This window comes from Molothrus aeneus, chromosome 8 (assembly GCF_037042795.1).
Source record: "Molothrus aeneus isolate 106 chromosome 8, BPBGC_Maene_1.0, whole genome shotgun sequence".
In the NCBI taxonomy this organism is placed as follows: domain Eukaryota; kingdom Metazoa; phylum Chordata; class Aves; order Passeriformes; family Icteridae; genus Molothrus; species Molothrus aeneus.
Genome location: NC_089653.1, coordinates 28,367,469 through 28,380,718, shown reverse-complemented (window position 1 = coordinate 28,380,718; position 13,250 = coordinate 28,367,469).

Sequence of the window (13,250 nt, the reverse complement as noted above, 5' to 3'; positions counted from 1 at the left end):
ATTAATCTTCCTGCCTCTGTAGGTTTTTTAATGTAAAGAGAGCATTGGGAAGGCTTCTCTCGGATCTCTCGCCTCCATTCATAAGTACAGTGTGTGGGTTTTCCTCTCCACCTCTGATTTGTACAGACTCGTTTCTCTGACAACACTCCCAAGGCATTTAAACAAGTCATGCTTGAGCAAGGCACCAAGAGCTTGGATGCTTCATTCATGGATTTAATTTATTCATTTGCAAGAGCCTGCTGATGAAACCATGAAGAAGCATCTAAAAAAATACATGTCTATCTAAGGGCTGTGCATGTTCCCAGACCATTCCAGAGCTTGAGAGAAGCAAATCTTCCTGCTGAAGTCAATGGCTGTCTCTGTGCAGAGCAGGATCAAGGTCCCTGTGTGGGTTTTCAGCCTGTGCTGGAGTCACTGGTTCATTCCATGCCTTCCCCAGCTGCACCGGGCACGGAGCTTCCAGCTGCAGCTGCCACCACTTTGTCCATGAGATGGGGAACGGCTTCCTGCCTCCAGCAATGCCAACCAGCCTCCCCTGCACTTCTCTTGTGCATATTATTATCCAGGCAGCTTATTTGCTTGGATCTCATCTGCAGAGCTGTAATGTGGCTGTGAAAATATTCCCTGTTACCATAAGCTGCGAGGGTGGATTCCCTGGTGAGCGGTGCAGGTCTTTGCAGGACATCGAAGTGAGGTGTGAGAATCCTTCTCTGGAAGATAAAATGGCAAAGCCACACTGGGGAAAGAATTCAACAGAAAAATCACTACTGATTTACATGGAGTTAAAATCTAAGCACTGTGTGGAAGGCATATTGTAAATGGTGATGGAGCTTTTGTTGCAGGCATGGTTTAATCAGGTTGTTTGAAAACCAATTCTAGCCAATTCCCTGCTAAAAAGCTCTTGAACATAGATTGCTCTGTAAGTGGGCTCCAGCAAAACTATTTAAACATGACCATTAAGAGATGGTGTTAGTGAGCTTCCAGGCAGGGAGATTGCAGCACAAGGACTGAAATGCAAACCTGTCACACTGTCATGGCCAGCAATATTGTTGGGCAAGCAGACTGCTCTGAACACATCACAGAGGATCAGAGGGAGATTATATGGAAATGAGAGCTCCACTCTTGGCATAAAGTTGTTCTTAATGCATCTCAACTTTCCAAAAACGCAGTAGCAGACAGGCTCTGTGAAAAAACTCCCGGTGCTGCATTCTCAGGATTGACCTAAGCTGAGAAAATTCTAAAATTAACCTGACACAGGCACAGGCTATGAGCTGAGGGCAGTGTCTGACCCCCAGCACTCTTTCAGCAAATGGCTAGTAACTCTTTTGGGATTTTTGTTTGTTTGTTTGGGTTTGTTTGTTTTGGTTTGGTTTTATTTGGTTTGGGGTGTTTGTTTGTTTGTTTTGGGTTTTTTTCTAAGGGAAAGATTTCAGGTGTCTAAAGAAACTATCCCCACTCTTGTTTTCAGTATTGAGCAGGAAGCTCTTGTAGGTCTCCCAGACTTCTGCATCCGCAATTAAAACACAACACTTTGTAATTGCAGCAGATGGAGTCTTTGAAGGCTTAGAAAGAAGAGGTTTGGTTTAACTTCAGTGGGCATTGGATAAGGGCCCAAAATAAAAATTGTGAAAAACAATTAATGACTGCCAGTGTTTTAGTTTGCTGGAAGTGTATGTGTACATAAATGTCAAATGGCTCTTTGTGGGGCAAGGTTATTCAGCATTCAAAATGGTAGGAATGATGTACCAAACTGCTCATCTCAAGGGCTTTATTTCAGATTTTCCTTGTGTTGCTTGTGATTAAAAGTCATTACCATCTGCTCAGTAGCTTATTTGAAATGAGATGTTTATTTTCAACGATTCCCAGCCAAGCCAGGATTCACAATGACCAAAAGCATGATTAGAGTTATTGACTTTATTTGCAACCCTAATAAAGTGGCTCAGTAAATGACTGAAAGGATGATGTTGTTTTGTGCATGGAACATGACAGGTCTGGTAGAGGCAGCCCAAATCCTTCACTCAGGTCACTGGAACTGCACAAAGCAATGCCTTGAGGACCTGGTGCAATTGTAGGGAAGAGATAATGGGTAGTAGCTGCTGTACATGCAAACAGCAGATGAGTGCTATTGCAGGAGAGGAGAAATCCCTGACCTGCTTGTGCAGAACAGATGCAACACTTCCTTCTACCTCCCCCAGCAAGATGTTCCCTGCTTTGTGTGCCTTCAGACTGGCTTTGGATGAAGTACTGCTCACAGACCACAACGCAGAAGAAGCTGGTGCTGCATTACAGCTTTGGAAGCAGACTCAGCAGCAAGAGCCCATTCCTGTGTTTGTGCTCATTTCATGATTCCAGCTTCATCATCTCTACCCAAACAACTGCAAGGAGGTCAATCACAGCTCAGGGTCTCCTGTAAAACAAAGACTTGCAACTGTTTGAAAGGTCAGGTCACAGTCACGTAAACAGCTCCCTTGTCAGAGAGAGGGATTCTGTCTGGTAATAGGGACTATCAAAGCCTGAAATATTTAATTTTTTTCCCTTTAACTGTTCCATGTATTTGGATAAGAAGTTGTAGATAAATAACAGCAATTTGTTTGTTCATTCAGTCCCATTCAGACAGGCATGAAGCATATCATTTGTCGTGTGTGAGCAGTTCTTCTGAACAAAGGCAGGTTCTTCAGGATCTTGTTGAACTGCAGCAGGTTTGAAAAAAGAATGTCAGCTACAGAATGTGAGGGAAAGATAGAACTACCCACAGCAATCCTAGGTTTGGCAATTAGTCAGTCTCTCCATGAAAACAGATTCCCAAACTGCAGGTATGTAATGAGCAGATTTTTACATTTTGTCCAGAAGATCAGCAGTCAATGTTTACACCAATCTGGATTTTAAGTCTAGACTTATTATTTATAGAAATATTTTCTTTAGATTTTTATGCTGGATTCTCTGTTATTAGTGGGATTCTTTTTCATTGAGAATAGTGTAGACAAGAGGAGGTTTTGAGCTGATTTAATGCAGACTTAGAGTGCCAATTTGAATTGGACTGGGCAGCAGGATCCAAATGTTTTTAGCTATTACTTCTTTATGTGAAATGCAGTTTTGGCAGTCAGCTAAACAAGAAAACAGCAATTTTTCCTGACCACTGGTACATGTAGTGATAGAGAAAAATATGACAGAGTTTTCAATTGCTCCTTGTGGACCCTTTATAAACATATTGCATTAATGAGGATAGATCTGGAAAGTTACTTTTAATTTCTGATATGTGCCCAGGTCTGTCTGTAATGACAGAGGACTATACATGCTCTGGAATCAGAAGATTCAGTGATGCTGAGGGGGAAAAAAAAAGAAAATACATTTTTCAGATCTTTGATTTTTCTGCTAATAAAAGTCTCAGTGGGATTCTCAATTCTTGTTTAAATTCACACCATCTCTTGCTACAGATTCTGTCAAAGAAGTAATTTTCCATCAACCTGCATCATAATTAGATATGATGAAGAACTCACCAGATGTGCATGTGGAAGAAGGCAGCATATGAGAGATTGTTTATATAGACAATTTAAGTCCAACCTGCCCCTCTGTAAATTCAGAACATAAGGTTAAAAGGATCTAAACACTTTTACAGCTGAGAAGCTGTAATGCCACAGCTACAAAATAAATTCATCAATGAGTTGATCTGGAGTGTGTTTTCTTAAAAAATACTCAATCTTGATTTAGAGATTCTGGGAGACAGGGAAAAAATTAGATCTGTATCTTCACTAGCAGTTCAAATTTATACTTGTTTTCTCAACTGGCTTTGTACAATTTCAGCATTCAGATAAATGTGTTAATTATCAGCCCTTTGGCAACTCTTTCTCATCTTGTGAGCACACATACAGACTCTGATTAATGGTTTATGATTAATGTGCAGAAAAGAACACACCTGAGCTCCTCAAGTGACCTCTTTTCCTCACCTATTCACTCGAGGGAAGGAGGAGATTGTACCTCCAGGAAAAAAAAAAAAAACATAACATGAAAACAAACCACCTTCTACATCTACCATTAAACTCATGGTAAAGTTAAATAAATTTTGTGCAATTTTCTTGGCACAAGAAAGCTGAAGTCTATTGAGGCCCCACCTGTGGAGAGTGCAAAGCTTCTCTCCCAGAGCACTCCTGCAGGTCCAGGTTCAATGGGCTGTCCCTGCAGTGGTGGCAGAGCCACCTCCTCTGCAGAAACAGGGGCAGCTCAGGTCCCAGTGCCACTGCTAGAAGCCTGAGAAATGGCTGGGGAAACAAGAATGGCACTGCTAGGAGTTTCCTTCTCCCCTGACATAACCCCCCAGCTTTTTGTGGTCAGCAGCTGGAGGTATTTTTAGCCAAAGCTGGAACATGGGCCATTATATTTTCCCTTTATCCACAGGTCTTCGAGCTGTTGTCTGCTCTGCCTAATTGCTCTGAGGCCATTAGTGCATTCAGCTTTTACTCTGTGCTGTGACTTTCTCCAGTCAGGCAGTTGGAGGCTCTATGAAGGAGTGCTATTTATTTTGGCCTCTATTTTCAGCTCCCTTGACTTGCACTAAGTACTTCCCAGTGCTAGTACAATAAAAAATGAAAAATTCACACATTCACTTCCTCCATCTCTTTCGTGACTTGAAAGGTCTTAAATCATATCTTGCTCATCCCCATCTGTCTCCTCTCAATATGAAGAATCCTATTAATTCTTTCTGAAGTTTCCTATTGAGTTGCTCCTTGGACAGAGGATATTCTTTGTCTTATATTCTTCATGATTATATATTCTCCATCTATTTTTAGATTTTGCAACATCCTTCTTGATATGGGGTGGCCAGTATTTCACTATGCAGGTAAATCTGGCCATGCTCTGGTTTTATAGCATGACCTTCTGTTGTGATTTATGTTCCTTCCCAAAATTCTCAACACCCAATTTAATTTTTTTATCTCTTTATGAGGTGCAGATCTTGACCTCCTGGGCAAAGCTCTTGAGCCTCTTTCTGCACCTGGAGCATCATTAACAGAGCAGGGCATGGATGGTTGCAGTGTCCCTGGCCCTCACCACACTTCCTGACTGCCTGACACTTCAGGGATTGCAGAGGAAGCTCTGATCCCTGAGAGCTGTTCTCTTCCTCCCTGCATCCTCCATCTTCCATTGCATGGATGCTTTTAGGGGGACAACACACAAATTATTGGGGGAAGGTATAATTCTCTGCAGAAGTAGGATATCACATATCCTATTATTTTTTAATAAGTCTTTCCTTCCAGTCTGCCAAGCCTTCACACTCTTCCCAAGAATGGCTTGCCCTGGGTGGCTCCCAGCAAGGAAGTGAACAGCCAGGTGAAAACATTTCTGCTTGAGGCAGCCAGAGGAAGCACAGAGATTAAGGTTCACTCCACATGAAGGTCCTGGAGTTACAACCCAAAATGTAACATTGCTCAAAAGCTCTGGTCAACCATATGCTCACACTGAAGAGGAAGAGCTGTCCAGAAACCCTACAAAGGGCAATAGTTAAGCATCTCAGGTTCCTCCTGCCAAAAAGAGCAGGAACATAAGAGTAGGTGACCAACCCCTAGACATGGCCTCTATCAACAAATCTCTCCAGAGACAACCCCCACATCAGTCATCCCACACATGGGCACAAACTGGCCTTTCTCAGCCTCACTCTACCCTGGCAGCTTTTTTCCAAGCCACCTTTTTGGTATATTCCCTGTAAGTATTCAATCCTTTTGACCCTCTTTCAAAGACAGACAGTTCCCATATTCATCCATCTGACCATTTATCCCTTACAGTTGCTTCCTATTCTCTGCCCAGCTAAACATCTTTGCTGTGAATATCTTATAAACATCACCACCAGCTACCTAGGATAAGAAACTCAAAGCTGTGGATTTGCTGTCCATTGTCCCCAGAATGAATGTGGAGCTGAGGAAGTGTCTGCTGTGTTCCCTGGCCAGAGGAGTCAGTGGCCATTCCAGCAGGTTTGGCCTGGAAGATTCTGTCCTGGCATGGGGGCAGCCAAAGCCCACTTCCCCCATCCCCTTTTATTGTCACAATCTCCCCTGAATAAGCACAAGTAACCACAACTTGGTTACAATTAATTCAGAAGTGCAGGCAAACAGAAGTAGCCATTGCCCAGGGGCAGGGGCAGCAATTGCATCACTAATGAGAGCTCCAGGATCAATCATCGAGCAGCTCCAGGCAGTGAAGCATACTTCAAATGCATGTTACAATACTGTTGACAGAAATGGCTCCATTTGCCATAAATTATTCAACTTTTAATTGTTTAGGCTTCAGAGTCTGTAAAGATGCTAATTGCCAACTGTAGGATTAAATTGACAATGACTGCTTTTTATTTTCATAAAGTTGCACTTAAAATTGCAGAGAGAAGAAAGACTGATTTTACATGTAACTTGTTAAAAACAAGGAGATCAAAAAGTTGATGAGTTCTGATTTTCTATTCTGGGTTGCAATCATTAAAATTATGTTCCATATTTATCATGTCTGTGTGAACAAAGTAATAAATATTTTGACCAGCACACATACCTAAATCAATATTCCACTCACTCTGGGTTATCCCATCCCATATCTTGATCAGGTGCAATGAGCACCCTGAGACTATATTTTTACCTGTCATATCTGAAGACCTATACTTTTCTTTGAAATAGGAAAGTAAAATGGAGTCAAGTATTTCCCAGTTTTCTGGCATCTCTTCCAGGTTGTCATGTATTTTTATCATTCTTTCATTGGCTATTTTATCTTGCAGGATTAGTAAGGATATTGTCTAGACAGCTGACAAAGAGAAGGTTTGGGGTTTGTAGTAATCACTGTGGGAAAATGGTAATGAAAGTATATTCAGAAATATTTTTGTTCAGGAAAAAACCCAATTTGCTAGAACTGCAAAACTAGAAAGTCAGTAAATTTTAAATTTTTTTGTTTAATTTGAATCTCTGTTTAAACTGTTTCATGAAGGAAAGAAGGAATTGCTGTTCTGGTATCCTGATTCACATTCCACTTCTGAAAGGAACATCAGTGTATCTAATCTCAAACACACAAAAATAAGCTAAAGCATCTTTTCCTCTGTTAGATGTTGAAAACCCCTTCCTGGAAAGCTGAAAAAAGGCCGAAGCATTTTTTTTTTCATTTAGCTCAGAATTTCCCTTTGAAGCAGTATTCACTTACACAGCTGAAGAGCTTGATCCCAGGAGTGCTATCTGTTGAAGTCAGTGAGAGGTAAAGGATGCTGAAAATCATGCCCTAATTGCCAGCTTGGCTTGAAGGTACGTGCTCTGTCCTACTAAGGAGCAGCAATCACCCTCTGCAGGGGTGAAATCTTGGCAGGCTGTGGTGGCTGAGTTTACCAGGGAATAAACACAGCATCGAAAAGAGGCACTAAACAGGGCCACCATGGCAGGGCTGTTTTGACAAAAGATAATCAAGAGGGATGTACAAAAGATGATCTACTTGAGTCAGAGCTTCGATGAGGATACTCTGCTTGAGTACCCGTTTGCTTTAAGGCCCATCATTCATAGGAAGGTCATTAAATTACTTTCTTTCTGGAGTATATTTATTACTTTTAAATCCAGTGCAGTCTATTTAGTCTTTCATGATGGTGAATCATTAATGAGAAGCTCCTGCACACAGTCATAGAATTTGTCTGATTACTCCATTCATATTTAATAAGCTTGCTGCTTACACTTCAGAGTAACAACAGAAATTAGATAGTGCAATACTTTAGTCCTGGAGTGCCCCTAAATTTGGCTCTAAATTATTCATTATACTGGCTGAAGGCAAGAGAACTGTTGCAACTCTAAATTTATCTAAATCCTACATTGTCTAATCTGTGCCTCTTTGTTGTTATTCTCACTTTAAAAAATAACTAATTTTTATTGAAACAGAAAACATCCAGGTTTTGTCTGTTGTAGATTTATCATCATTCTCTGCAAAACCACTGCAGTCAGCTAAAAACAAAGATCCCTTACTTGGACTTCAGCTGTATAGATAAAATGTGAGCCCTGCAATCAAGTAGGACTGTGAAGATGTGTTTTGTTAAAGCAGGGATTGTATTTTCTGGCTAAGACAGTATTTTTTTTTAACTGTCAATTAGACAAGAACACAGAGATTAACCAGCTGCACACCCACATTTTTTAGGGTTTTATTGTTTCATTCTATAAACTAAATGTCTCTTTTGTATGGGTTATATCTAGAAACACACTATCAATGTAATATTTTTAAGGTCTTTAAAATAAATAAACCTTGTAAGATAAAAGATCTAATCTAAGCCTAGGTGGGCCCTCAAGCAGAGTCTAAAATCATAATGTAAATTTTGATGTGCTCATAACTGATTTAGCTAAACAGACAGAATCTGCCCTACTTTCAGATTTATCACTGGGAATGTCCCAGTCTTAAAAGTCATATCTGAAAACTGGTCCACAAAATATGTACCCCAACTTTGTCAAAAGCAGAAATTTCATAAAAACAGCTCACCTAAGGAAAGGACTTGTGTCCTCTGCTGCCATCTTCTAGTAGATATTTCCTGTTCTCATGGGAATCGTTCATAAACCACTTCTAAGTTTAAACCTTTTATGGGTTATGTACAGCTGCTCAGCATCAAAATGGATCAGGTGTTTATGGCACTGGCTCTGAGGTTTGTCTGTCAGTGTTACTCAAGTCCAGCTGGCTGTCTAACACTGTGGCAAAAACAGGCTCATGGGGAGGGGTACTGAGCATCAGAGAAATACCAGCTCCTCTCAAAACACCTTGGAGGAAAATAAATATGAAAAATAAAGTGGGATTTGACCAAATTACACACAACCAAGAAGCAGTGCAGCTACCCACATTTCTTCCTCAATGGCTGCACTGCTGAGTGAAATGGCTCCACTGTGGAAAGCCCCAGCCCGGATTAGTGGCAGCACAAAAACCAATCATTCATCTCACACCTCAGCTTGACCAAACAACGTGGTCTAGTAGGCCAAAATGAGGAAATAGCATAGAAAATGTTGTTACACATAGAAAATGCACAAAGTCTGCATTAAAAGGTTAGAACCTCCTTTTACTCATTGCCTGTAAAATGACGTGCAGCATAAATGTGTCATTGTCATCACCTGGTCTTAAGAAATAAAGTAACACATGTAAGAATTGCATTTTATCACATCTCCAGTACTGTCTCAGTGGAACACTCACAGAGACAGATTGCATAGCCTGACAGCAGTCCAAGGGGGAAAAAAAACAACTTTAGGAAGGCAGCACAATCTAAATTTCTTAGAGTTCCTGCCAACAGACAGATGGCAGGAACTGAACGTCCTTAAAAAAATCCCACGGCCGTGGTTGTCCTGGCATCAGTCTGATACTCTGCCAAAGTGAGAGCCCCAATGAATGAACTACAAAGAGTTTACAGTTGTTTCAGTCAAAATCAGCTTAAGGAGTAAGAGTTGGAATAGATGAACTGCTGCAAATGACAGCAACTCAGAAAGTCAGTGTGGGAGCCTGCCCATTCAATACTGGCAGTGGGAGAGAGAAAGACACTAGAAGAAATCTGTGATTAGACAGTCAAATTAATAAGTTACTTTTCAGAAATAGTAGATCAGTTATTGTAACTGCTCCATGGCCAGCAGCCCCAGCTGCTGGAAGCTTACTTCTTGTGCAGAAAACAAGGACAAGGCTTTTCCCCATTAAATCCTCAAAAATAAAGCTTAAATTAGATTTGTCTTGGATATAGCAGAGACAGATTTATGAAACAACAACCTCTCTGCTTTCACTCTCCAGGACTGTCTGCACAGCACACACCCCTGGGCAGGTATCAGCCATGCAGCTCCCCCAGCCACCCCTGCTTCTAGAGCCATAGCAGAGCTTAAAGATTTCTATTTCAGAGAAATCCCATTAAATAATGCCTTAGCTTTCCCCTGTGTCTTGCAGAGCAGGAAATACCAGCTGGGGGAGGAATGAAATCTAGAATAGCAGCTTGTATTAAACAAGACTTTTGAGACCTTTCCCTCATTCTTTTAAGTACAGCTTAATGGTTCAGACACTAAAAGGATCTGCTTTCCTCCTCAGAAACATTCATCTGGGTTTAGCTTTGAAGTCCAATAGTTTTAACACTGAAAACTGTGGGTTTGTGAGATTCAGTAGCACAGTACACTTGATTTCTCTCAAGGGATCTCTACATTGTCTGACCAGCATGAAACAAGAGTGGAGCCATAGGAGATGCTCACAGGAAGATGTTTGTGTGTCAGAGAATCTCCATCACATCTCTGAAATCAGCTCTGCTTTATGCTTGGGCTTGGCAGCCGAAACAACAGCCTTGTATGATGCTGGTAGGCCACACTGCAGTTCATAGGCACACAATTCCAAATGTTTCTGAAAATCTTCTGAGCTCGTTTCAGAGGCTTCATGGGGCAGGGAACAGATAGAAAAGATGGCCTTCCCTCAGAAGTCCTCCCCTCAATGGGCAGACTTGGCATCACCTCCGACTTGTAATTCATATTTCCATCTGTCCTCTCATTGAAGGATGAGGGTGAGCACATTCCTGGGGGAAGGCTGGCCACAGAGCTATGATTGGTTTTCCCTGCATTGCTGCTGTCCAAAGTGAAGGAGACATCCTGGCCAGTGGCAGGCGGGCAGAAGGGGCTGCAAACACTTACAAACCACAGAGCTGATTAAACTGGCTTTGATCATCACAGTAATTCTGCATCAAAGATGCTGTGTGGCAAATCACTGCATTGCACAGATCACTGTGCTGGAGCCATTCCTGGGTGAATGCTTTTCTCCCCAGTGCCTGAAAATGGGCTCTTTATTCCACAGAAAAGGGAAAGATTGAAGCAAACTATGGGCACAATGAGCAAACTGCAGGGTCTTCTCATTTTCACTGGGGCCAGTCTTACCCAGCCTGTCCAAGAGCAAAGAGGACACTTACAGCCACTTTTCTTCTTTCTGGTTTTGATTGCTGTGTGCTTCTTGCCTGGGGATCCAGGCCTTTGCTGATCTGTTTACCCTTCCCAGAAGTGCACTTAACCATTAAGGGAAGATTCGAATTCAGGCACTCACTCGGGGGAAAACATAGGTTACAATAAATAATGGTCACAGGTTAAGTCATCCAGGTATTGTGTATGCTCTTAATGGGTATCTAAGAAAAAATATGACATAATGCTTGCAAATAAATTTCCCCCATCACACCACCATCCATTTTAAATTATATCTCTTGAGAGTTTTCAGTTATTTTCTTTTCTTTCAAACACGGCTTCCCTGTGTGTCTCGACTCTGAAGTAGAGGGCTGAATTCAAACTGCAGAGAAATCTGTTAGAAAATGCCTGGGGGGTATATGTGGCACAAAGACACAGGAACTTTATCTTCTTTTCTGGCTGCTCTGAACTGATTGTGGGGATTAATGATTTATCTCTCTTTAAAGAACTCCTTGGAGCTACATAGTCTCAAATCAGATAAAGTATATACTATTCCTCAATCAGGCACCTGCCAATTTAGGTTCAGCCTTTAATCTGGGCAGTTGTAGTTTTACAAAGATTTGACTTCAAGAAAAGTTTCCTGAGAGATATCATCAGTGTTCATCACTTTTCCAAAACCTCTATGATATTCCTTCTGTTAGCCTGGAATAATTGTGAGAAGAAAGGAGAAATCTACCTTTGTGCTGAGAACAATGCACAGCCACACCTCTGTCCTGGGTAAATCCCTTGAACAGTGTGTGGGGCTTGAGCTGCCTCCTGACACCAGGACAGAGGTTGCCTTGGAGGGTTTCACAGGCACATTTCCTCCTGCCCTCAGGACCAGGTTGGTCACCCCTAGGGTTGGTTTCCAGCAGGCACAGGGAAAGCAGGGAGCTCTCTCATCCAACCAGTTTCAGTTTGCTGCAGATTCACACTTCTGTGCAGAAGGGGAGCAAGGGATTAGTCAGAAGCAGAAATACACAATATTGGTCCATAGACAAGTGTTCCAGAGCTCAGTATGGGTTTTTGTGGAAATGCACCCTTGTGGCTCGGTGACATTAAATCTGATTATTGACTCCTTTGTAACGAAGTCAGTGGGAGTCATCTTGTTGAAAGCATGTTTGGACCAGATACTTGTCTGATTCATGTCCTTATTTACATGAATCCAAGTTGGATTTGCTGTCTGTGGTAAAAAAGAAAACTAGCTGTTTACCCACATATACAATAAAAGAGAATTCACACACAGTCAGAGGTCTGCCAAATGCAAGACAGCTCCAGAGAAAAATGGCATTGTAAACCACTTCATAGCTTAAAAGAAAATAAGCTGGGTGTACAACAAGGTAGGAGCCATCTGCTTGGCTTCAGTGGGAATTTCCCCAGAGTAATCATTACAGGGGTAGATAGATCATGAAATAAAGGAATTTTTTTTCCTATCTCTCATAATTAAATTTACAGGGTTTGTCCAGAACAGTTCCTGGCACAGAGTAAGACATGTAGATGCAATACCTTATCATTGTAAAGCTACATAATTACAGTGATAAACAAGCCCATTTAGTTTAGCAGAGCCTCACATTTCGTCTGACTGACAGACCTGAATTTTCTACACATCATGAGTCCATTTTTTGTAGTCATGTCAGATTTCCCATGCAGCCACTGCTCCACACCTTTCCTCCTCACAGCATCCAAGACAAGTATCTGCTTGATGTAGTACCAGTTCTAGGAAGCTGAAATTTGAAGAGGTGACCTTATTTGCTTCATTCTTCTTCACGACATTCAGACGAAGCAGTTCACCTCTACACAGGTCTTCTGTGAAGTTAGGAGCAGAGAACATGAATCAAGAAGGTGGAGGTCTGTATGACCTTGTAATAAATTAATATTGTCCTTAGAGTCGACGCTTTTGGCCCTGCACAATAAATTCTTGATCAGGATGTAAGTTCAGACCTGCTCCTGGTTTGCTTCTGCTGTGGAATCTGGAATTATTATTGCAGGTAGTGATTCTGCTATAATGCAATTGGAATTAAATATTGCTGTCAATCTAAGAACATTTAATTAAGCAATATTTACAGAGCAGTTGAATGCTCTGAGGACTACAATGCAGTGACCTGGAATTGTTCAAGTCTTCCTTTTCTTTCTTTTTTATTGTCATACTTCAGCATTTTAGCTTCTTTTGCCCTGGTAATTTGACACTGTGTCACATCCTCACAGCTGACCTTTAGAGGACAAGAAGCTGGGACCATTGTGTTGATTCTGTGCTTTTCCCCTTACAGTTTCATATAACACATATTAGATTTACTTTTATTTTCTATGTGAAATGAAACCAATCTTGAGACTTAC